General features: G+C 35.9%; 1 long non-coding RNA gene across 3 annotated transcripts in view; it reads right to left on the bottom strand.

The window, feature by feature from the left end:
• LOC129378974 (uncharacterized) overlaps nucleotides 1-24,928 on the bottom strand; it is a 129,507-nt gene extending 104,579 nt beyond the window's left edge. For all 3 annotated transcript variants that reach the window (XR_008608118.1, XR_008608117.1, XR_008608116.1), the window contains exons 1-2: nucleotides 24,833-24,928; nucleotides 15,238-15,357 (exon numbers count right to left, since the gene is read on the bottom strand). This is a non-coding gene — a long non-coding RNA (uncharacterized LOC129378974). The remainder of the gene's footprint in view (nucleotides 1-15,237; nucleotides 15,358-24,832) is intronic.
• Between the last annotated feature and the right edge of the window lie 2,064 nt (nucleotides 24,929-26,992).

Genomic DNA, 26,992 nt, shown 5'->3' with positions numbered 1-26,992 from the left:
AAGTTTTCCACGGTTGAGACTAAATTAAATGGAACTGGTCGTGACTTAAATTGGGCAGAATGATGCTTTTTCAATCTCAAAGTCTTGCAGAGAATTTCAGATTTGATGGTAGAAGGGAAATGTTACCCTATATTAATAATTGCACAATCAACCTTTGATTTTAAAGCTTTGTTGAACTTTTAAAGGTCTCACATGGTAAGACATTGTTAGTGTGTTGCCAATTCCTGTGAAAAAAGTACTTTGATTTAATCAAGGTGTAAAAGATTAAGTTAAAAAAAATTGTATTGTATTGTAACAGTCAAAACCACACCACACTTTCTTTGGTGGTGATTTCCACCACCAAAAGCACCAAGCTAGCATAATAAAATATATTAGCATATATTTAAAATAATGTTAAATAATACAAACTAAACTATTATTTTTATATTAATAGGTTGCTCTCTTTCTGTTTGGGACAAATATAAGACAAACAGGCTTGTTTACTGTAAATTTTAACTTTATCAGCTGATGTTACTTTCAAATATTAAAAATAAAATGGCTCATTTAAATGCATACTCTGCATTTCAAAATCCAATTTACCACTGCAGAGTTAAAATCAATAGCTATGATGCTAATTTTTAATCAGCATAAAGTAAGCTAATTAAAAATGATTGTTTTGGTGGGCCCCAAATGAAAATTTGGTTAGGGCCCCAATAAGTGTTGGACCGGCCCTGTCACTGATTAGTGTGCTTCCAAGCAGTTCTGTTGAGATCTGTGATGAAATTTACTTTAAAATAATTAATCATAAATTAGGATTAACAGCTGATTTTAACACTCAACTTCATGTCAAAATGAAAATACATATTGGAAAAATCTTTTAATGACTAAAATTATGGTTATTATAATTAAAAACAATGGAGAAACATGCAAACCTACATTCATATTCTAAGTTTTTTTACATTTCTGCTTCAATATGGTGAAATAGTTGGATGTTATTGGGGATTTTTTTACATTTTTTTGCCTAAGGTTTTCATACAGGCTGCATGTTCAACATCGGGACTCCAGCCACTGGAACTGTCCCTCCTGGGATCTCATCATCTACCAACAAGTCTGACCCCAGATGTTTTGTTGTTGTTTAAAAAAATGGAAAAATATTCCAAACCGGAGTGGCAACAGTGGGTGTTATGATGTTATGTAAACCAAGAGCGGTATTTCGGATTTGCATCCAATATTAAACGAGAATTGAAGTAATTTCTATCTAGATTATGATGTTTGTTATTGAGAGTGATCTGTTTATTTTATTTGTTGTGTTTGAAGACCAGCAGCTGCTTCTTCTGAGCTTTTTTAAATCTACTTCCAGTTGATCCTTTGAGCATGAAACAAGGTTTATCTTTATGTAAGCTTTTGTAAACAGATGCTTTAATTATTCTTATGAATTCAATTAAACAAACAGGTACAATCTAACGACATGCCATCTGGTTTTTGGTGCCATACTCTGTGGTGATACTTATTTTGACGAGAGAAAATGAAATATTCAAAACAGCATGAATAAAACATGGCTGACGCAGTCAGTACCTGTTAGTGTCCTGAATCTTTGATTGATATCATTTTATGTATCGGTCCATCAAACTGTGTGCAAAACAACTTGCAAATACAAATTAGAAAGAACCTCTTTGGATGCCGATTTGGAAATGTTGCATTTTAATATGATAAAATTTAGTCTTCAGAGCCAACGACCAATCAGAAGAGACGATTAAAGGGGGGAAAACACCAAGTCGAACGTCTCGACATGGTATGATGTCATTTTCGTTGACAGGCTGCCGCCGCGCACCGCCGGGGTCAGGTTAGCAACATCCGCCGCACTTTGTTTACCTCGCACCGCGGGTCTTGTAGAACCATCTGTGGAGTTTTTTCAGCATCTCAGAGAGCGGATCGGTGCCAAACAGGGCTCAGCTGTCTGCCACTGGCCAGTTTTCAGCTGGATTTTACCTTCTACTTCCCTCCAGGTCTCCTATTAGTGTCAAGAAGGCCACCTATGTCCAGGTGTGAAGATGTCTTGCCAGGTGCAAGATGTGATAGTAATTTGTTGTGCCCATAATGTCAGCCGGTCGGTTCTCCTGGGAGCACAGCAGCTGACTTTTTGCCTCAGTGGTGTAAACTAATTAAGTGTTAAATTTGGGTTCATACATCTGTCTTTTATGTAAACAATGTTCTGCAATTAGAAGAAAAGGATGCATATGATGGGAGATATCAAGAATAACCACTAATATTAACAGAACTTCAAGTTTTAACACAATGTTTTGTAGTAGTATTTATCATAATAAATGATAATATTGTTGTTTTGAGACTATTTTTAAGTTAATATAATGGCAATATTGGAGTAATAATGAAAGAAAAGATCTATAAACTTTAAATTCTGGTGAACATTCAACACTAGATCTGGAGGACATTTTAAATGTCCAAAACAAATAAACAAAACAGCAGAAACATCAAATAAAATGAATTATTAAATCTCTGGAAGTAAAATTGCGCTTCAAAAAAGGGTTAAAAAAGCTGCCTTGAAATCAAATACATTTTTACATTCACCAGAGTAAAACTAACATCGAGTTAGTTTTACTCAATGTTAAACTAACATTGAGTAATTGAGTAATTGTACTGAAGAAATGAATTCTTTCTTCAGTACAATTATAAGTCAACTCTACTGACTCCTAAAACTTTCTTTAAAAAACATCTTATTCCCCCAAAAAACTCCTTCAAGTTCTGAATTATAGCAAGGTTTTTTTCTGTATTGTTCCACTTTCAAAGGAGTTGAAATGACCTTCACTGAAATATGAAAGTGATTTATCCCAATATTTTACATTATACTTTATTGTGTAAGACAGCTTTAAAATGCAAATGATTTTCTGTTAGGATGCTTCAAACAATACTTTACTGCTTTGATCTTTGCAGCTACATAACAGTGGAAGATATTATTAGTATCTTTTTTTTTTATTAAAGGAAATTCGCAAGAGAAAACGAGTCGTATTGAGTCGGTGCTAAATCAAGTAATTTCTGTGATTTACCTTTCCTTTTAGAGCAACATTAATGTTTCCTTTCCTTTCCTTTCCTTTCCTTTCCTTTCCTTTCCTCAGCAGGAGAAGCTGATGGAGGCAACAGTGCATGATGTATTTGAAATAAATGCCTGTCATGGAAACAAATTTGAAAGTAGCTGCCAGACAGCTTGTCAGTTTCAATACATCCTGCTTGTTTTTTCATTATTTTATTTTTTGTATTACAGTACCTGAAATGTTCATTCTGTGTTTTGGATGCTAGTTGTTGGCGCTACCTGACAGCAAAGGACTTTCAGGGCGTCTTGCTTCTTATGTGTTGCACTGTTGAGTTTTTTCTTCTTTTTTTTTTAACATCTCCCTGTTGGCTTTGCTTTCTGTCTTTTCAAAGTCACATTTTTGCCGTTTTCTGCAACGTGTCGATTATCAAACCGGCTGGGAAACAAGCGGTCTGTTTGGTTCGCAGGTCAGTACTTTGTGTTTGCGATTCATTTAGTTTCCCGAGGCAGATTGATTAATTAAAAGGAAAGTACATGAAACCATGGTAGATCCAACAATTCCTGGCTTTCCTCTTCTTACCAAAACACAAACAACAACAGACTGGTTGTAATAAAGAAAAGACAAATGTCAGGGTTTTGCTTCCAAGGGTTTGGGGGAACAGATGCAAAATGAACAGCATGAGAAACTTCAGTTCCCAACAGGATCACTCATCTCCCACTTTACAGTCAAAGCAATATTGATTTTGCAAAGCAAATAAATGAAAAAAACTGGAATTATTGTTTATAATTAGCATCCTGAAGTTGAAATCTGAATATTTGGAATTTCGACATGGATGTGAAGTGAGAAAAGTTTTATTAGTCAACTAGAATCAATCCAAAATATGAATAATTATCAACACCAAGTTGGTATTGACTTTGACAGAAGTAAACTAAGATTTTTTTTCTTCTTTTTATTCAAAACTTTTGTTTATTTTAAACCATAAATGAATTAAATAAGCAAACAAATAAAATCTGACTCCTTCTTGAAATTTCAACTTGATCTAAAAACAGATTAGACGTTTCTAATTAGTACTTGGAGATGTCAAAGTCCCAGATACTGGGAATCAAAAACTACTGTAACTGGTCAAATTTTAGCCTCAATTTGAAGAAACCTGCCCTAAAACAACTTATCAGAGTCAGGGGCGGGGCTTAACGCTGTCAATCAACCTTGTGAACAACTCCCCGTTACAGAAAAACTGTTTATTTGCCATCATTGGTGTCTACAGTAACTGGTAGGGTGAGTGACAGCACCAAGCCTCACTTCCTGCCTCTGATTGGCTGCTTCTACATACCACAGGTTATATTTTTAAAACTTCCATACATGTTGGTGCTTTAATAGCATTTTAAGCACGTTGTACATTTTCATCTGATGTACAGAAACAATTAGATGCATTTTTCAAACCAAACAACACATTTCATGGTGCGTTTAGGATATTGTGTGCTCGTTCTGTTCATAATCACATTTTCTAAGTGTCTGTACATTTATTAACATTTATTTTTCTGTTGAAAGGATCAGCTGAATGGATGGATCTGTGTCATAGGTAAATTATATTCTTTTCACCATTCGCTCTCGTCCTCTGCAGCCTTGCCATTACTTTGATTCATTGCTGCTTGTGTTTCCATCCCTGCATAGAGTAAACACCTATATGCTGAAGTGATTAGTTTTCCCGGCCATTCATGATCCCATTCAGTCTCGTTTCATTGAAAGCAACAAGTTCAGCGCCTTTCTCTGGGATCTGTCAAAAGTCCTCCTGGGAAATGAAGAAAACCGCTAATTGAAGCCTAACAAGACAAGGCGGATCGAGGCAAAGGGCTTACAGCAGAGAGAAATAACCCACTGCGGGATAAAAGGTGGGAATTTATTCCTTTTTTATTGAAAAATAAATAAATCTTTCAAATTCATGAGGAGAAAAACACTGGTATTCCCTTTATTTTTTACTTTAATAAAAAATAATTCAGACTCCAGCTGCACAAAAAGTAAATAAGAATGTATTTGGAGCAAAAGCTGCATCTGTGTGACAGGAGGCCGTGGAAATACAAAACACAGTGGATGAATAATATTTTGAAGGGAACAAAACGTGTACGCTGTCATGGCTATGAACTGGAACACCATGTTGTTTCTCTCTTTTATCCTGACAAAAGCCAACACTGGAACAATGGCTCTGAAAATAACAGAAAAACAGAATTTCTGTGACAGCCGATGAATGACGACTGCAAAATAAACACCATCTAAAACTTCATGTATCGAAACATTAAAATTAATAGTCATACCTTGCGATTCTTCTTTCGTTAGAAACTGAAACGTACTAATTGGTGCTATCTTTTTTAATCAAAACATTTTAACCCAAAATTTAACTAAAAATGTTAAGAATTGACCATTTTAACAGTGGAAACACCAAATTTACCTGAAAGGTGATTTATTATGCTTCCTTCAACAGGTTAGGATAGATCTATGGCCTGCACAAAACATGTCCATCACAGTTTTTGCACGAATCATCCTGACATAATGAGATTTCAGTCTGCTCAGTTATACTGGCCATGCCGTCCCAACACAATGTTTACACTCGCACCTGAAAATGGCAGTAAACAGATGTGCAAATATACAAACATACACCTTTGAAAAGCAGAAGTGGAGCCTCCTGTGCAACCAACGAGAATAAAGCAGACGGTTTCCAGATGGTGAACCAACAACAAAAACACTTGTCTTCTCAAGTGGTGAAACCGGTTGACCAAATGTGCTGGAGCTCAGATCGGGTTGCTAGGTAACGGGGCTGGGGTAGGCTGCGGTTGCTAGGTGATGGCATTAACATATTCCCCAAACAGTAGGGGTTTGTTAAGCACTTAGGCTGCTTTTAGAAGCACTTCAGGCCCAAATAGAAGTACAAAAAAAATGCAAATGTGAATATTGAATAATACATTCCTTTTAATATTTACAAGCAGAAGCTAACTTTCACATTTACACTCATGGGGGATCAACCAGTCAACACCAAGGAATATAAACGTCACTCCTGGATTGGCCGCTTTTGTCAAACAGCTTTGGTGTTTCAGCCTTATTTTCTTTCCAGAATTTTTTAAAATGCTTTTTGAAAGGTATCAGTAACCATGCATATTTTCTACTATTAATAATTTGAATCTGCGTTTCACAAAAAAATTTAAATATACTGAATTGGGAATAATCAAAAATATACCAGAATGGAGAGAATAGGCCTACAAAATATTTGGCTAAATATAACAAGCATTTTCAAATATTGTTTATATTGCTTAAATTGATAATAATAATAATAATTTGTTCCTTGGACATATTCTCTGATGTTTTAAAACCTGACTCTGCTTTAAACCTCTTTCCTGTTGTGAAGTTTGCTATTTTAGACAGAAGCCTGTGAGTGTGAAAACTGGTGAAGCTCAACACGAAGAATGTGTTGGAGCCGTGATACCATCAGGGAGACTTTATCTTTTCCTGCTTTGTTGGTTTTTTTCCATTCAGCTTGGTTCATTTTCTCTACATTTCACAGAAAATCGGCAACAGCATGAAGTAAAATCCAAAGTGACGACCACCTTTTCCCCAGTTTGCAACATTTTCTTCCCAGACTTCAGCTTCTCCCCCACAGTTTCATTTAAATGCTAAAAATGATCTATTAGAAAAACAACAAAAACTCTCATAAGGCTGCTCTCAATTTCTCTTCATCTCTCTCTTTTTTCTTTTTTTTGCCTGGAGCGAACTCTTGAATGGTCAGAATTTGAATTGTGTTTGCAGTCTGCTGTGATATAAGTGGATTTAATAAAAGAAAATATTGAATAGCTGTCTGTTCTCCTTCTTGGAGATACAAGGTGTTCTGCATTTTCACATGTATTATTTATGAGACCACCAGGCAGCTGCTGTTAGCTTCATTACCTAATCATGTTAGCCGACTTGAGGGTGAAGCTACCGATTGGATGGCAGGAAAAACCAAACATAACGACAAAACGCAGAGAAATTATCAGCTAACATAAACTCGTATCCCACAGCATCACCCCTCCACCTCCATGCTTGACTGCATGAGTCATTTCACAAAACAATGTTTGATTGGGTTGGACAAAAGCATCCACACCGTATGTGGTTATCCATGTTGTCAAGCTAGATCCACAAAACTCGGCGTGTTTTATGAAATTTACATGATCGACCAACACAATTGAAGCTGAAATGAAAATCTTATAAATGTTCATTTGGTTTTGGAGCTGTAGGTGAAATTCAATAAATCAATCTGAGTTTAAGTAACAACGTTGAGCAACAAGGCAGATTAAAGTGCTTTATCTTGTGAAAACATAAAAACATTGTATAGTTACCAATTGTGAAACCAATTGGTTTGGCTTTTGATGAATGTTGTAATCAAAATCATCAATACGCATCAAAAATGTTGGTCAACGTTCCAGTTATTATGAGTTAAAAGCGATTGTAAACAGATGGGTTTTAGTTTTGATTTAAAGAAACTCAATGTTTTGGCTGTTTTGCAAATTTCTGGAAGTTTGTTCCAGATTTGTGCTGAATAGAACCTGAATGGTTGGTTCTGGTTCTGATGCAGAGCAGACAAGAACCAGAAGACCTGATTGGTCTGGAAGGTTGTTACAACAACAGCAGATATTTAATGTATTTAATTGTGTAACTAATAAAAGTATTTTATCTTCTTGGTTTTAGTCAAGACGCCAGCAGCAGCGACTAACAATAAAAACCTGGATGAGTTTCTTTAGCTCTTGCTGGGATATTAGTCTTTTAATCCTAGAAATGTTCTCCAATTGACAGAAGGATGACTTTGTAACTGCTTTTATGTGACTCTGAAGGTCCATTATGTAAAAATAAGTTTAAATGTCCATTCATAATCCTAAGCCTGGCAAATAATTAAAACTTGTAAATTTCTACAATGTTTTTGAGTCTATAAAATGAATTTAAATTACTTTCCCTTTGGGGTCAATAAAGTGTTTTTTTTCAAACGCAGTGAAGATAACTCAGTGTTCCACCCAAAACTCCAGGGATCTGCAGGGCCGCTGATTTCTTATTCAACACCTTTCAGTTAAATTGGACGGCTGCAGCCTCGTGCACAAAGTTCAACTCTATACCTTCATTGATTCTGATCTGCATAATATTTGCATATATATTTAAAAACCTCTTATTGTTGGGGAAACTAATTGCGGCAACACAATTAAGCGATTCTAAGTGCTTTTTGTCAACTTTTCCAGAAGCGTAGATGGTGTTGATGTATTTTCCAGTGAGAATAATTTCCTAGAACAGCGCAGAATGCAAAGCAGCGTCACTTTAGAGAGGTTTGTGAAATTGTGATGCATGGAGGATAGCCTCTGCCTAATGCGCAGTGTTCATTTTGTTGCATGGAAATAAAAGGAGGGAAAAAAGAAACATGCCACTGCTATGGTGAGCAACATAATGTAAGTAATCAGACAGTATAAAGGCAGCAATCAGTTTTTCTTCCAGTAGAAACGAATTTATCCTGATAATTAGCTGAAAATGTCATCCTGGATGCTGTGAAAGTGTTGTAGCCCCTTTTCTCTCAGCAGATATGAATAGTTTTACAACTAATGAAAATTTCTGTCAGAAACACATTTTTTACTTTTCATCCCAAATTAAGAGCAGATTCTGCTCAATGAATCTGGATTGTAAAGTTCAAGGTATTTCAAGCCTTTTAGATGCAGTTATTAATGAAGAAATCAGGAATTAACAACAACAGTATCAGTTTTAAATTCCTGTTTGCTTCTACGGGTGACCAGAAGCAGCTACATTTCAGAGCAATGATGGTTTAAATTCAGATGTTTTATGGGGGTTTTTTTACACAAAAACACAAAAGTTTGAATTTTGTATCGATTTCAATTAATCTTAGCAGCTGTATTTATGCTTAGACCCAACAGAAACCCTAACAATTACCAGTATGACCTTTTCCAAACTATATTCATACTGTATTTAACTCCCAAAACCTGGTCACTGGACTCGTTTATGGGAAATTTATTAGCTGTGTTTCTATTGACCAAAAAATTGAGCAAATTGAAATTAGAAAAATAAATTTGATTTATGGAAACAAGTCAATTTCGAATAAATTTGAATTTTAGTGCTGGTGGTTTTTGTATCCGAATTGAAATTGGTGTCTTTCATAAGCTGCAAGGGAAACACTTTTATCGCATCATGACTCATGATCAACAACTGGATGATGCTACTGATGGAAACTGCAAAGAAGATGACAGGAAGTGGTCGGCGGAAAAACCGACATGTTTTTAATGTCTTTAAGGTGTAAACAAAAGTATTCACTTGTTATTTTTATTGCGTTTATGATTTAATGGAAACACACCAATTGTGAAAGTGTGTTTTTCTCAACATTGATGGAATATTGACAAAGTTTTGTGCACATTTTTAAAGGAAACACAGATATTACACGCAACTACCTTCTTTGCAAAATGTAAACAAAAATGGAGTCGTATCAGATTTTAGCGGTTGCAGGATTTATCTTTTCTCTTTGGCATTTGGCACTAGCACTCTAGTGTTTGTGTTGGTTACCCAGAATGCCCTGCGCTGTGGCCCACATAGCATTCATATCTGCACCCAAACTGCTCCAGAGTCCCCAGAGACCAAGGTTTATAGATGGATTGGAGTTTGATTTTATTGTTCACATGAACAAAGTATTAGTATTAGAAAATAAAATAAAGAAAAATATGTGACAAAATATGAACGAGAATAAAGTTTAAATAAGACTAGAATAAAGTCTTTATTCTCATAATATTTTGACTTTATTTTTATAATTTTATGACTGTATAGTTTTTTCTGACAGCCCCTCACACTCTGTCGTACGATGATCCATCCACACCTTGATGAACAAACCGGACTTCTTAGACAAAAGAGCCAGATTGACTAAAGCACACAAAAAGGACTGGTGTGAATTCACCCTGAACGCAGTCAACAACACCAACACGAGAATGCAAAAATGGTTTTATGAAAAGCTAAAGTATTTTTCCATTAGAAAATCCTGATATTTGTGCATCTGAAATCACAGCTTTGTGTTTTGTGGAACAGGGTGAAAGGATGATGGGGTCTGGGCTAAACTTGTTTCTTTCACAGCTTCTGCTTTGCTTTTTCTTGTTCAAGGAAAAAAAAAATAGTTGAAAGAATCTAGAACCACACAGCTCTGATAGTACTCACACGTCGATGCTATTTATCTTTGCCTCTGGCTCAGACGTTTGTGATTATGTTCCAAGATGATAATCAACCGTGGTCTTCAAATATCTCTTCGTTTCCTGACGTATTCTTCAGATAACGGCACTGAAGGAGAGTGTATTTCATGTAAGAGTGCAAGCTGTGTGTCCGTCTAACCTCAGAAGAAGAAAAAAAACTGATTGTAGCAATCAAGAGTCAAGGCAGGACCACGCGGCAGGAGTCGGCCTCTGGAGAATTGGTTTAAATTTACACACGGACTCACACAAGCATGCAAGTATAGGGTAGCTGAGGAGTTCATGCAGAGGTGTGCAGAGGCCAACGCTGCTGCAGAAAGTCCTTTTATGATGTGAATGCCTCTGTTTATAACCCTGTCCCCTCCCTTGTTCCCTCACCTCTGACTGCGGCAGAAAACCAGAACACGTTGATGGTCAGTTTATGAACAAATCAACCAGGTTAAAAATCAGAGAGAAGCTTTTTCTGCTCCCCAACACATCACAACACTCAACGCCACTTTGCACCAGACCTAAAGATCTGGGGCTGGGTGATTGCTAACTTGCTGATTAGGTGTAAAATTATTTTCTCCAGCCACAGGACTTTTTTTCCTCCAGCACTCACAGCAGGTGGTCAACTACTTATTACCTAATTTGGTCGTAACATTCCTCACAGGTCTGTTTCTAAAGGTGAATGTGTCAATCCTGAGCCACTGAAACATCAAGAAAAGGGTAAATGACAGGCTTTAGAAAAGTTTCTTAACTGTTTGACATCTCTCCAAAGAAACTACCAGTCTAGTGGTAAAGAAACAAAGCTTAAAGCATCGTAAAGGTTTAATCTCACCGGCCCTGTATAGTCCACTTTAATCCAGTTCATTTGGGGAGTTATGAATCAAAAAAGCTAACTCTGGTTTGGTTGAAGTGAACTCTGCTGCGGTATATGTGAACACCAAATGGACTGGAGACCGCTCCAAAAGCAGGAAGTGGACAACAGCGCAGTGCATCCTGGGTAAGAACAACCAAAACAAATGCAAGCACCCAGCGCTAGGAGGAGAAAAGGCTCGCGATCTTTCACCAAAGACAAAAGAGAAATCCTACAACTGCTCTTGTTGTTGACTTTCCGTCCAGAAACCATTTGCTGCATTCTTGTTGATTGTGCAGGAGCCTCCTCTTTTGCTTTTCAAACACGTACGGTTATATAATTGCGGTTATAAATGTTGAGTTTTATACTAAACATCTTTTAATAGACCACAAACATATCCTAACCTATTCAGTGAAGCATAACTGGTCACTTTTAAGACTTAAATGAACAACAGGCGTTTCTAAAGTCTACTAAACTGAGATCAGCAATTCCAAGATGTGCAAAAGAATCCAGCAACATCTCAAAATGAATCCCTTCAAGTATATAATAACCACTGAGCCCAGGTTCATTTTGGGACAGCGGGTCTGTGATTGAGAGGTTTTCTCCTCCTTCCTGCCGTTCCCGCATCGGGTCATCGCCGACCCAACTGACGGCTTCCTCTTCCACCGTTTCCATCTGCCGACCGCTTCTGTCAACAGCTCATCCCGTCCCACTGGGAGTGAAATCAAACCAGAGGTGGCTCTTCTCTATCTACTGTCATTTCTCATTAAAGAGATATGAATCACTCCTGACACCGTGTAATTGGTAAATGGTAATTTCTGAAGGGAAAAATTCAGGGAGAGTGTGGAGAAACCTCACTTTGGGTTTGGAGATGGAAAGGATTGTGACACGGAGCTTAACTGGCTCTTCCTACTGTCTTCTTTTATTGTATCTGATAGCCGAGGATCCCACTTGCTCTGGAATCAGAGACATTTCTTATCTAGGTACCCTCAAATAATGGCTCTGCTGGGTTTTAATATCAGCTGAGTCCTTTAAACTCTGATTTCACAGTCCGTTTAGAAGGAAATATTTTCATTAAACCCCTATCAAAAGAAACACAAGTTTGTCTTTTTTACTAAAACAAAAAACTTGTATATAATAGCATACTTTTCAAATTTGCTGTATTCTCAGTGGTGACCAAGGTAAGAATCTGATTATTTTAACCCCTCATTAAAGTCGCTGATTCTTCGACTGCGAGTCGAGCAAATTAACGTTAACGTTGCAATACAGAGATGAAAAGAGAGATAAAAAAGACTGGGGCCACAGCAATTAAAAACTTATTGCTGCACAAAATCCCCCAGAGAGAGGAGACGGTCATGGCGAAAAGCTTAATTGGTTTTGGGTTAGTATTCCGTTTATTAGAGTACCAGTGCAGAAGTTAGACGCAAATCTGCTTGCGTTTCTGTTTTTGCAAAATCTGGAATAAATCTGCTGCCTTATGGTTTTAGAGGATGCATACATTTTCCTGAACCGTGCATATATTGCATATATTTCACCTGTTTCCATTGCTCCTTTGGTTGCTTTGTGGAGCTCAGGGAATGGAAGACAGTTTCTTCAAAAGCAGACTAGCTTTTTTTTTTTTTACTAATAAGACAGTGGGTCGCCCACAGAAGCACAGTGCCATGGAGCTTTTTTACTTTTTCTTATGATAGCCTCAAAATTATATATATTTTATGTGATAAAGACATAAAAAGCTCCGCAAACCATGTAGCAAACATGCAAAACACCCTGAACATACCATACAAATTGATTGATTGATTTGATTTCAATGAGACCGTACATATTATTAATGTTCTTTACATTTTCTGCACAAATTCAGACTCAGATAATGAGACTTTGAGTTTTTAGATGTTGTCTCTTTAAATTCAAATGAGTTGCTTCTGTCCGAATCCCCCCAACTCAACATTTACACTCGCATGTAAAAATGGCTCCAAAACAGACGCACAATTATACACCTGTACATGTTTGAGAAGCAGAAGTGGAGCCTCCTGCACAACCAACAAGAATGCAGCAAGAATTTCTGATTGGTCTAAAGTCAACAACAAAACGTGTGTTTTCCAGCAACTATTGTGCAGCGCATGCAACGGTGAAACCAGCTGACAAAACTTGCTGGAGCTCAGCTTGGGTTGCTGCTGGTTTGTGACTTCACAGTTTTCAGACACCAGAAAACATGAACTTATTGCTAAACTACAACTGGGTGGTTTTTTCTAAGTGCTTGGGTTGTTTTTAGAAGCAGCATAAACTTTAATGCAAGTACAAAAAATGTGCAGAAGGTGAATTTTGAATCATAGGTTCCCTTTGAACCTATTAGATTAAAGAGAATCCTAATAGTTTCAGTGAAAGAAACTATTAGGATTTTAGTTTCTTTTAGTTTTGCTCAAAACTATGAACCTACTTCTGTTTCCCTCTGAAGGAGTGAAAAGTCAAATGGTCCGGGGTGTAATCTCGGCACAAACAAATGATAAAAGCAAACCGAATTACCGGCAATAAATTAAATTAACGTCAGTAATTACTGAACTAAACATTAGCTGCATACATATTGACTTTGCATGAAATGAATGTAAATATTGCATTGTTCTCATACATTAATTCCAGATTAGTATTCAAGCTGTTGAACACAACAAGATTTATTCGGTTTTTCCGTTTCAGCAGAATGCAGAGGGGCTCGACAAATCTATTTAAAGCCACCTAGAGCCATGAATGGGGGACAAAGAGATGAATAGCAGTTTTCATGATTATGTCACACTCAGCTATATGAAACGGTGATTATTTCCATCTCATGCTGTGGCATATACTGACCAAATCCCATTCAAACTGGGCCTTTTGCTCCACCAAATCCCCTAATATGATACTGAAAAGAGAAAAAATATTAATTATAACGAGCTCCGGCAATCTAACCCTTGCACAATGGTTCATTGACATGATTAGAAGTAAATAAAGTAATTATCCATCATGCAGTTTGAAAAAGCTCCTGCATATAAATAGGCATCATTATGGCAAACAGTGGATCAGTTGCAGAGCCTTTCTACCTTTTGGTGGAGAACGATTTTGATCTAAATTGATTGCTATGGGATTATCCAGGATTTATTAAATATTAAGGCATTGACATTCACTAATGTTGATAATTAGGGTTTATTCAAAGTCAGGGCAGAATTGGCATAAAACGTGCATGGAAAGCAATTCATTACCCAGCCACGAGTCAATTCATCAATTATGATTTTCATTACATATCATAATTAAAAATGCTCAGGCTGAATTGATGTAGTTTAAAAGACTCGTTATGCTGCTATTTAGGATTAACAAATACATTTGGGAATGTGTTGCAACACACGCTGAAGAGACCGGGATCATCTAAGACACAGAAAATTATTAAACTCACTGGGACGATCCGTTTCTTTAATATGCAGAGATGGCAGAAAAAGTTACCAAAATAATTTATTCACTTGTTTAGGTACAAAGACATTTGTGATTTCAGCTCAGATTCCTTAGTTTGAATATTGGTCATGAAAAAGCAAAATAAAAAAAACATCTAAACTAAGCGGAATTTACTTTATTTGTCCTAAAATTTGTAATAAATTGAAAATTATTTGTGTTTTGTCAATTAATTTTTGCTTGACCTGAACAAATTTTACACTGTTGGAAGTGTATTAATTTCCCTTTAAATAGAGCTTTATTACAAAGTTTTACTAAGTATTTTTCTAGTTTCTCGTGCAAATATCTGACTATAATAAAAATAAGACAAGTAACTTTTCAGTAAGAAATATTTCCTGCTTTAAGTCAATAATTTCATAATATTGATAAAAAGTATTAGTTCCATTTGTAGATTATTTCACTATTTTTCCCACAATATAAGTGGAATAATCCACGCATGGAACTAGTATTTTTTATCAATATTAAGGAATTATTTACTTAAATCAAGCTCCTATTTCTTGCTGAAAACTTACTTTTAAGTTATGTTTGACTTTTTTCAAGCATACCAAGATATTTATTTGCACCAGGAACTCGACCAGGATTACTTGGTAAGATTATCCAGGGTCCTCTAACAAAACTTAGCTAGCGGGTAAAGAAAGCTGTGAATAAACCTGAAGTTGTTTACCTTCCGTCAGAAGTTCAGGTGGTGATCCTGCATGTTTCTCCTCATGTCAGCCATTGTTCTCAGCAGGCCTTTCAGCTCTCACCGAGCCTGGCGCAGTTCAGCTGTCTTCCCGCTCTGCGCCTGCAGTAACAGTAGTTCATTATCAGCAGGAGCTAGCTGAGCAGACACTGACACTGCTGTGGCTGGAGTTTAGTTCAGTTTAGACACAAAACAAAAAAAGAGAACATCCCTGGGTCTCATGTTTCTGCAGGAATCCAGCAGAACCTTGCAGCTAAGATCATACTCACAGTTAGGAGAAAACATTCAATACCCACCTGAAAGCCTAAAGCACTTTCTCTTGCCTTGATGCCTTCATGCCAACTGGAGTCTCACGTAAACTTTTAACATCCAAATAGTGAGAAAAAACTGCTCTCCTGAAACCAAAGCGACAGTACAGCTATCTGTTCAAATACAGCCAGATCCAATGCTCCATTAGGGCCGCTGAAGGAAGAAGGAGAACATTTCTGCCAAAAAACTCAAAAAGTTTTAGATTAATCTAAAAAATAATAATAATAACTCAGATATTAATATTTCTAGAATTGTTTTTAAGGAGTTTCGAAAGTCAAGAATTTGCTAGACAAAAAATATGTGGAAAAAATCTGGAAATTTGGAAATGAGCTCCAAACGTCAAAAATATTCTACAAAAAATTCTAAAAATCTTTCTAGAAATGTTTGAGAAAAAACATTGACGAGAAAAAAAACTCAAGAATTTCCAAATATGTGGACTTTTGAAACTCAGAAACTGATATTTCTATAAAAAACATGGAGCTCCAAACGTAACACATTAGTGTGAAAAAAACTAATTATCTAGAAAAGAAAACAAGAAAATTCTTGAGTTCCAAAGTTCAAAAACGTTGAAATTAATCGTTGATATGTTCTACAAAAACTGTGGAAATTTCTGAGTATTAAAACTCAAAAATTTGCTATGAAAAACTCTGAACTTTTAAGATTAATATCATAATTACTCTAGAAAAAAACTTGAAATTTTGAGATTGTCAAAAATTGTCAAAAAAAACTTCTAACTTCTGAATTCTGTTTCTTATGGAGCTTCAAAAGTCAAAAATTTGCAAGACAAAAAAAAATTCTAAAATTATCTCGAATAAAAATTGGAAATTACTGAAGTCCAAAATTTGCTAGAAAAAAACTCATACATTTTGAGAAAAACTTGGAAATTTTCATATCTGAAAAGTTGAAGATTTGGTAGAAATAGAAGTCAGATATTGTCAGACTTTGAAACTTTGAAAGTCAGAAAGTAATATTTCTAGAATTTTTTTTTCCATGAGCTTCAAAAGTCTAAAATTATCTTTAAAAAATACCTGAAAATCTCCGAGCTCCAAAACTCCAAAATTTGCTCGAAAGAACTTTCTAGAGACAAATTTCTCAGATTTTCTGAGCTTTTCGCCAGAAATTTTCTCCTTTTTTCTACCTACAAAGTCCCTAAAACTCCTTCGTCGGCGCTGCCGGTATGCAGCTGCTGAAATTAAATTACAACATGCTGTTTGTGTCGCTGACATCCGTCTAGCTCCCAAACTAAATCCCATTCTGGGGATAAAGTGAACTTTCCATGTTGGAGGCTTTGCGTGGTGAAACACCGTGGCGGCAGAAGCTAAATGCATTTGAGTGAATGAAGTGGTGCAGAAAGACAGCGGCTCTCTCTCAAGGATATAGCGGCGCCAACTCTTACATTATAGAGCTGGCAGAGATTCGAGAGGCATGCTCCTGCTTGTGATTGGCGATTAGCAAGTGTTTTGTCCCAACCAGAGATCCGGGTAATGGGACTATAGACTCCCCGGTTGGTGCTCAGGAGTTAATCACACAACAATGAGGCGCGGAGGTAAAGGATGGAAGTTACGGATGAAAAGGAAATGGGTTCACACCTTGCAAGACGAGGCCCCAGAGTTTAATTGTGTTTGGATAATCTCATTGTCTGTACAGGTAAGTCTCTTCACTCTCCTTATTCTCTTCCGACAAAGTTTGTTGGAGTTCAACAGACTCTTGAAACAAACTTTAATGGGCAGAATTATATATTTTTATTATATATTGTATATTTTCCAGGCACATACAGACATTTTATAGCACAATAAAATAACTATAAGACAAAACTAATTTACAAGTAACTTTTCAGCAAGAAATAAGAGTTTGTTTTAAGTCAATAATTCCTTAATATTGATTTAAAAAGAAAGTACTAGTTCCACTGGCAGATTATTTCACTTAAGGAAAAAAATGTCTTGCACTAAGTTAAATAATCTGTCAGGAAGTAACTGGAGGTGAAGTTTAAAAGATAGTTATGGTGACCTATGGATTAAAAATAAAACCCTAAATAAATGGAAAATACTTGACCAAATTCTTGTTTTTAAGCATCATTAATCAATGACACATTTAAAACTTAAAACTAACTTATATGTAAACTTCAGACCAAGTCTAAAACTTTGACTGTTTTTTTTTCATGCTTTTAGCTCATGTTTTTACACCCATGTAGACACACTTCCAAGCCACCAGACTGCACTGACAAACCCAGTTATTTTACCTTCCAAAACACTGCAGATGCATCTCTCCGTATGCCTACAATTGTTCTGTTATGATGTTTATTCCAGACTTTAGTACATCTTTCTTCCAAGGTGTCAACGTTGAGTGAGTAGCATAGGTTCTGCGGAGCTAAATTACAGTTTTTACAGTCGGAGTTCTGAGAGTTTGAAAAAGCACTTAAAGGAACTCCGTTTTGCAGATTTTTGAAAAATCTCTGAGGTACAACGGTAAAAGTTTTCAAATATAAACATGTCATAAATCTTATGTGATTGTAGGCTTGCTAACGTAGTGTTTTGGGTTTAGCACTCAATACTCTCCACTTTACTGTCGTCTCCAAACTGAAACCACTACAGCAGGGTTAGTGTTAAGTGTAACATAACTTAGTATGAGTTAGGTTACTCATACTGAAAGCTGCACAAGTCAAAAACTATTTAAAAGCATTTTTCTGGAAATAGCAGTCAAAGCAGCTTTGCAGAACGCAGTTAATTTGGATTTTTAATCTGTATTATTTTTGTATACTGTTTAAATCTTCTACCATTTTTAAGATTACAATAAAATATAAACTAAATAAATAAATAAAAAATATCTGCTCAGATGGATTTCTTTTAGCATACTTATGCTAAAAGCTATTCAGGCTAACAAGTACAGCTACAATGATTCCATTAATCCGACTAAGAGCTATTTAAGAGCTACTACTATAGCAGTTACTCAAAAACTAGCAGACAACTAAATTACCCACCAAAGCGATTTAAGCTAACAACTTTTTCAAGCTAACAGCCACTCAACTGAGCATCTATGCTTACTTAAAGGTACTGAAGTCAAAGGCTACTTGTGCTAACAACTGTTCATGCTAACAGATAAAATGTCAAGTTTTGATTAGCTCCTAATCAGATTTAATTGGCACAAGTAGTTGCTGGATGCTATTAACAGTTACTCAAATTAGTGGCGCTTTAATTTAACTACTAAAATAAAGTTTTCAAGCTAAAAGCTATTCAATTGAGCTTCTGTTTGCCTGTCTATCCTCCTGTCAAATCTCTCCCTAAAAACCTCTTGACTTTACCCTGCTGCCTTAAACTTTAAACCTGGAATCAGCCTTAAAAAAGAAGAAAATTAAATATTATGTCCACATCCTGAAAGATCAACTACTTTTACTCTTTTTAAAATGAAAAATGTGACATTTCTGCTCTTTTAGTCATGCAACTGTCTGGTTGAGATCTAATCTGAGTACTATAAAGTATTCATACACTGAGCTAATATCATTTGTCAGCCTTCAACTTGGCTTTTATTCAGCAAGATTAAAAGTAATGTAATCCTTAGAGAAAACTAAGTGGATCATGGTTGTTTTACTTTCAAAATTAATCATGCACTCTGATGTACTTACCATTTGCTCACATTAAAGCCACCAGCTTCAGGTTAACTGAAAGCTATACATAATATTCAATTAGAGACAACAAAAACAAACATGGCTAGGTTTAAAATCAAAATGGAAATTATAACTTCTCCGAAATCTCTCTGTATTTTTGCTCTTTGCAGGTTGACGCTGCTTGTGCTCCTCGGCCTGAATCGATCAAAGAGACTTGACCAAGGTTTGACTGTGGATTTATTGATTTGCAGACTTTTCAAAATGGTGGAAAGTCTAACACTGTAAGCAACTTAAATTGTGACGTAGTGCTAAAATTACAGATATTAGTTTTATAAAATGCTGCTTTTTGGCTGTGTAAGTTTAGTTAAATAAAGTCAGCTTGTGGGAACATTATGTAATATACTGTACTTTCTTTAAAAGGTTGACCTATTATGCTTCCTTAAACAGGTTAGGTTTATGGTCTACAAAACATGTTCATTACATTTTTTTCACAATATCATTCTTAGATAATAAGATATTAGTTTTGAACTGTTTTAGGGCTTTTTTTAACCCCAACTCAACGTTTACATTAGTACTTGGAAAAGGCTGATGCGCAACTATGCAACCGAACATCTTTGAAAAGCAGAAGTGGAGCCTCCCGCACAACCAAATAGAATGTCGAAAGTGGTTTCTGCATGGTAAGTCAACAACAAAACACTTGCATGGCGCATGCAGGGATATAAAACCAGTTGACCAAAAATGTTGGAGCTCTGCTTGGGTTGGTAGGTGACCGGCCTGGGCTTCACCGGGGTTGTTAGGTAATGCGATTTAATCAAAAGGTTCATTTTCCAGACACGAAAAAACACTTATTGCCAAAAAACCTGTAGGAGTTTCTCTTTTAAGAGCTTCTGCTTTTTTAGAAGCAGTTGAGACCCGAATTTAAGAACAAAAATGTGCAAAGGAAATGTTCTCAAAACAGTACAAAGTTGTTCTGCTAATATATAGAGTTGTGTTTCTTGTCAGCTGTACTTGTAATTTTTTACCTTTACTTGCATCCCCCCTAGTGGTTCCAGAAGATAGATGTAAAGTCTAAAAATTTGCTTTGTCTTCACTCAAACATGCGAGTAGCCCACAGCGCTGATTCGTTATAAAGAATTGAAGCTCTCGGTTGGAAGAAGCTGCCACCTGTAGACTTTCTTGAGATGTTATATTTGGTGATGTAAAATGTGTTCACGTCACATCCAGCCAGGCCCTAGTTGTACATCTCTACAGAATGTCTGGGGAAACTATCTTCCACAATCTGTCAAACGGTGCAGCATTGGTCTACCAATTACAGCTGTGAGAAGCGAGCAGCTGTCTTGGCTCTACAAACTTCTGTGCCACCATGTCTCATACTGCAGATTACACGTCTCCCATTGTGAAAATGTGATGGTTTTCACTGAGAAACAAGGGTGAAATGGAGAGCAGTGATGGAAAGGGTGGTATGGCAGAAGGGTGTGGGGGTTTTTTAGACCCGGTAATCAATAGTTGATTATAGACGGAGGTGAAAAGATCTTTGAGAAAGAGTTTCAGAATCGGTCCAAGACTGTGAGATAACTATATTCCTGCATTTCATACAGCTGAATTTAAAAGAAACCACTCAGCTATGTGTGAAGTTGACGTGTTCAAGCAGAAAAGTGAAGAATAAAATCAATGGGTGTCCGAAGTATTGAGTTCAGATCCTAGTGCAAGGTTTTTTTCATATAGAAATATGAAAGCAGCTTTTCAGATCATTGGTTTTGTGCAACTGAGTACCGGATTAAGAGAATTATATCTTAATCATGAGAATAATTATTATTACTATTTGCAGAAAAAACATGGAATATTATGAGAAAGGTCATTTTAAAGAGAAAAAAAGAGTCTTTGAAATTGCAGAAAGTCCTGCGACTGATAATAATGTGACGCTATTAAAAGGTTAAGTATTTTCTTATTTTTGAAATAAAAATACAAAGTACAACTCAACATTCCTCATTTTAATGCAGAAGTAAGACTAAGGTTTTTTCCTGCAGGACTTGTCATAAAATTTCTACTTTTTTCTGGTCGTAATTTAAAAGAACAAGTTTCTCTTTGTCGATCCCTAATATGTCTTCATGTTTAATGAATATTGAAATAATAGATAACTTAAAATCTTAAATTATGTCATTTTTGAAGATTTCAAATTAGTCTGGCCCACAATAGCAGACTTGGAGAACTTTCAAATCGGTCTTCACTGTCACAAAGTGCAGTTTTTTTGTTCTGGTTCTTCTCAGAGTTTGATTGCGCATTCACACCTCCCCAAATAAAATGGACGTTCTAGACAAGCTAACCAGAATTTTATTAAAATGACCTCACAGTAAAAAAGATAATAAATTTGTCATTTGTTAAAACGAGTAACAAGTTAGCTCATTTTAGCTCTCAGGCAAACATACTAGTAGGAAGAATGAACCAATAATATAGCACTACATTTATCAGCTAATGCTAATTTAAACTTGACTTCAACTTAAAAACAATAGTTAACATCTAATACTTGGTCATGTTAGAGCTCAAATTAGAAATATTAAATGAACAAGGTACAACATAGCATTAGCTAACATTAGCACTAAGATAAGGCCTCTCATTTGCATATTAAAGTGATAACTAGTGATCATTAAAGCATCCTTTGTAACTAACATCATCAAAGAAAGATAATTGCCATCAACAGCTCCATATTTATGTTCCTATGGACCCGTTAGTTGCCCAACAAGGTGCCTGATGTAAAAGTTCAGCAATGAACAAAATCAATAAATAAATCCAGGCGATTTATAACATCAACTATCTAGAATCAAACTATCTACAATCTGTGCTGCCCTGTCCAAATCTTGTTTGTCTAATTTCTTTCTTCTAATTTCTGCAACATCTTTGGTTTGCTTTTTTGCTTTTTTCTACCTCAGCATTCTAAACTATAATTATTGATCGATCTGCAGTAACCCTGTGTTATATTTTGATCAAAATATCACTGGTTTGTATCTGTTGTCTTAATGTTTTTAACCATGTTTTTAAAGATAATGATGAAAAGAATTTAAACTATAAAAGAAAGGTTTTTTAGCAAAGCTTCAACAAAGTAAGAAGTACTTTTTTAAGGTTATATTGCTTTGTCTGAACATGAAAAATTCTCTTGTTGTCTAAAAATAAGTTTGCCTCCCTTTTTAGTTTTAAATTAATCCCACAGAGAGCAAAGCTTTGACAACAGGGACCAGTATTCACAACCTCATCAAGACCACGCAATGTCAGTGTTTAAACATGTTGAATTTCATGCTGTGATTATCCCAGGCTTGATTTTTATCACAGAGAAAACACATGAAATGCAGTCAGCAGGTTGGTGGTTGTATTCATTAACAAGGTTTCGAGAAATGTGAAAAGAGACGGTGTTGCTTCTGTTGTAAGGTTACAGAAAATGCATCCAATTTCTCGCTGTTTTGGAACAATTAGCCAATTCTCAAGAAAATTAGCATTTGGAACCTAAATTACTGATATAGGTACAGAACAGTCAGCAGGGGGTGTACCAAGATCTGCAAGGCAACCACATCTTGCTTATGAGATTTATTTTAGGGGCCAAATCTCTTCAACTATGTTAAGTTTTGGTCCAACGTGATAGTTTACGTATTTTAAAGGAGAACTACATATTTGTGTGCCTCCATTTGACATTTACCTGGCAACCCAAGCACAGTTCCAGTATGTTTAGGTTTTAAAATGGTTGCTGGAAAAGGTGAGTATTTAGTTGTTGACTTATCCTCCAGAAATCACTTGCTGAATTCTTGTTGGTTGTGCAGGAGACTCTACTTCTGCTTTTCAAAGCAGTACGGTTGAATAACTTTGCATCTTTTTGCAGCCACTGTCACGTGTGAGTGTTCTGATTAGACTAAAATATCATTATCTAAGAATAAAATTGAGCAAAAATTATAATGAATATATTTTGTACAGTTTATAGACCTATTAGAACCTGTTCAAGGTCACCTTTAAGTCAAAGTTAATTTGGGAAAGCTGGGAAACAAAGAAGATAAAACTTCCCTTACAGCCAGCAATATCAAGACGCAATTCATTTAAGAAGGTTCTGTGTCGTTCTCATTTGGTATCGGCTGGTATTTTAGGGAAAAATGTCAGTTCAACATGATCGATTCATGTTCGGCCGTCATGCTGACGAAAACAAGAAATTGAAATTGATTTTTGAAGGATGTTATTAAGATCCAGGCTGTGACTTTTGCTTCTTTTTTTTTTAAATGCAATCATGGGATTGTTATGGAGACAAAGACTGGGGCAAACATGGTAAATCTAGAAAATAGACTCAAATATAAGCAATATATATTTACCTTTCCTCTAATACAACCACAGAGGAAAGGTGTTGTCATGAGTGAACGCATGAAAGAAGCCCTTAAAATCTGAGACATGATTCTCAGCACATTGTTGTCATGAATTATAAATGTCAGTTTATTCAGCGAGGAGTGGTGTTAGGTCTACATATGCAAGGATTTGTTCTGCAGCACTGTTTTCTTAACAGCATTACAGGTTAGTTGGCTGTGTAACTACAAGATGTTTTTCACCCTCCACTGCAGCCAGGAAAATATCTCACATTCTCAAGGAGGTTGTTACATGATCTTCTGAGTGAGTAATTCAGAGATCACATAACAACTTATCCATCAGTGCATGAAACCCGGCAGAAAATGGGCTCTCTGATAGCTCTGTTGCAGTAATCTTCGCAGAACTCGATCTGTCACATTTTGGGTGCGAGGAATCAAATCGAGATGTGCAAAAGATGAAAGTGAAAATTTTCTTTTTTAAAAATATTTTGAGATCAGACTTTTTTTTAAAAAAAATAAGGATATAATGCTAAAAAAAAATTTTTTTGGTTTCAAGCACAGGTAACTTTATTTTTACATTTTAGTGACAGGTTTTATGCTTTTTGACTTCTCCAGAGCCAGATGTTTCCTGTCCTTTGACTGCAGATTTAAAAAAGTGCACTTTCAGCAAAACTGAAATACCTCTGTTCTTTTCTATATTATTGTATTGTTTTCTTTCATTTTCTGTATCCTGTAGCTATCAGTGCCAAAGTCCACTTGATCTAAAACGTTACAGTCAAACAACAATCTGTTTGCATTCAAATAAAGTCAAATAAAGTCAAATAATACTCATAAATGTTACTTAGATCAAGCTATTCAGCTTATAAATTCCTACTCTTACAACTTCATTACCACTAAAACATCTATACTCTTAACACAACAAATATTAACAGAAACCTGAGAATCAATAAATGAATCCAAACAAAATGGAAAAAAGGTTTTCTAAAATCAAGTAAATCTCCAGCTAGTCGGTCTTGTTATGGTGCAGTAAAAACTAAACTTCAATGTTTACTTTTGTACAATATTCAAATGAACACAATATTCAAAACAGATTTAAAGCTTTAAAGTAAATCATATTAGCATATCATCACCAATTATGCTTAATTTAACCAACGAGTCATAACATTTATAGTTTTACTCCCTGACAACGCTACAATAAACATGAGCTAGCATTGAGCTAATCAGCTACTAAAACCCTGAGCATTTCAATTAGCTCGAAGCTAATTAGCCGAAAAATCCACTTGCAGAACAAAAAATATATCTCTCAAAAGTTTTAAACATTCAAACATCAACTCACCGCGCTGGTCCAAAAATCGTAAAGAAAAATTATCTTTAAAAGTAATTTAGCTTGCTAACGAGCCGACGGCCGATATAAAAAAAACTTCCGGTTCACTATAGAGTCAGTTCCGGTCTGCCGGCAAGTCACTTTAACTAAACTGTGAAGTAGCTTTAACAATCATGAAGGTTTCAGATTTAAAATATTAAATCTTTTTTTAGATTTTAATCACATTTTGTTTTAATTCCCTTTCAAAGTGTGCTATGTTTTATTCCACATCAGTTTAATGTTGTATCCATACTTGGTTGTTTTAAACTAAACTTTTAACTCCATTTTTTCAGAGAATTGATGGATATTATTGGAGAATAAATTTGGTGAAATGTACTAATTCACCAAATTTTAATTTTCCCATTTGTCTAATTAAAGTATTGGTGTGGTTGTTTTTTCTTCTTCATGTTTTATCTTTTTATCTTGGGTTCTTGCAACACTGTATTATCCCCTTTGTTCTGAGTGAACTCCACCACTCACCTAAACATCAATCATCCCAACTTCTGAGTTAGTATTTCATGATTAGGCTGATGTTTTTTTCATATTTCTAAATTACATTGTCTTCTATTATATCAGTCAGGCTTTCAGGAATGAATGATGACTTGTATTTACTGTTGGTGGGTTTTTTCTGGGGTTTTTTTTTATAACAAATGACTGCTATTCTGTCTTTCTTTCGCCACACAAAGCTTTCACAAAAATGAAAATCTGCACCTCCTGCGAGGGGCAAAAAAAAATAAATAAATTAAATATAAATGCATCCCAGAAAGAGAAAAAAAGCTTTTCTTTTGTTCCTCAGATCTCTCTTCCAGTGGCAAACTTTTCTGCAGAACGTGCATGCGTGTGCGTGTTAGTGTGTGTGAGATGCTGCAGACAATGAGTTGCTTTCCAATTGCCTCCTCTCCAGTCGCCACACATCTGCATACAAAACCTTCCGCGCTGAGGATGATATAAAGGCTAAAAAATGGGCTGATAAAACAGAGGCAAGGGGTCATTAAGCAGCAGGTTTGGAGACAGCTTGGGAGACGCGAAGTCCCAACTTCATCAAGATTAATCACTGACATCTGGTGCCTTTGGAGGACCTAGTTAGTAACCCTCTGTTTTCCCCCCAGTGGGGCGTGAATCATCCATGGCAGCAAGGCAGAGACGCAGGAAGCTCAGCCCCGGATGCATGTTGTGGCTTTTGTCTCGCTGCGTGACAGGCGCTGATGATAAACGACACAAAGGAGCATAAATATGCATATCTTTTAAATGGTTCTGCTGCCATTAACTGTAGAGACATAATTTCTTTTAGTAAAACAAAAGCCATGATTATGAGAAAGACTTGAAACAGGACAAAAGTATCTCATTAAAATTACTCATAGTGAAGCACGGTGGTGGCAACATCATACTATGAATACAAATTCATTTCTCGAGCTTCTTATTTTTCAACATAATTTACTTACAATGAAAAATGCTACTTCTGACACAAAATATTCTTCTTTCTCTATCCTAGCTTTTATATTCGGTAAAACTATGTTCTTCACAGACTTTTTTGCTGCATCCAAAAAAGCTTTTATCTAATTTATTAAATTTGACTAAATATAGCAAAGTTGTGAAAGGAAGAGAGCCAAATCAAACTCTGGTCCACCCATAATTCTTGGTTTCAGCTTGGTTGAAGTGAACTCTGGTGTGGTTTGAATAACGCCAAGTGGATCACAAAATGCTCCAAAGCGGACTAAAGTGCCGAGCATTCTGGGTAAATTCAACCAAAACAAAAGTGCCAGGCTAGCGCTAGCTGGAGAAATTACTTCTGTTTTTACTAAAAACAAAACCGCTACAGCCTGACGCTACTCCATTTTTGTTTACATTTTGTGAAGTTGCGCTCATTGTCTTCTTTGGTGGTTTTTGTATCATTTACCACAATGGTTCCTGGTGCAGCGCCCCCACAGGCAAGAAGGGGACAAGCTTTTCATTTAGTTTGATATGATTGATTCGGCAGTGCGAACGCAAACTACAGCAGCTGAAAATGTAACAAATGTTGCAACATGGTGCAAGTCTATCAGATTACCAGGTCTGAAAACACACTTAGATACTACCCATGTACCAGTAAATGCTATATATGTATATATTTGTCCTCGAAGGCGGGGCTAGGCC

The sequence above is a fragment of the Poeciliopsis prolifica genome, unplaced genomic scaffold (assembly GCF_027474105.1).
Source record: "Poeciliopsis prolifica strain line A6 unplaced genomic scaffold, Auburn_PproV2 SCAFFOLD054, whole genome shotgun sequence".
Lineage (NCBI taxonomy): Eukaryota > Metazoa > Chordata > Actinopteri > Cyprinodontiformes > Poeciliidae > Poeciliopsis > Poeciliopsis prolifica.
The sequence above is the reverse complement of the archived record's forward strand: the minus strand, read 5'-3'. Positions and strand labels throughout refer to the sequence as shown.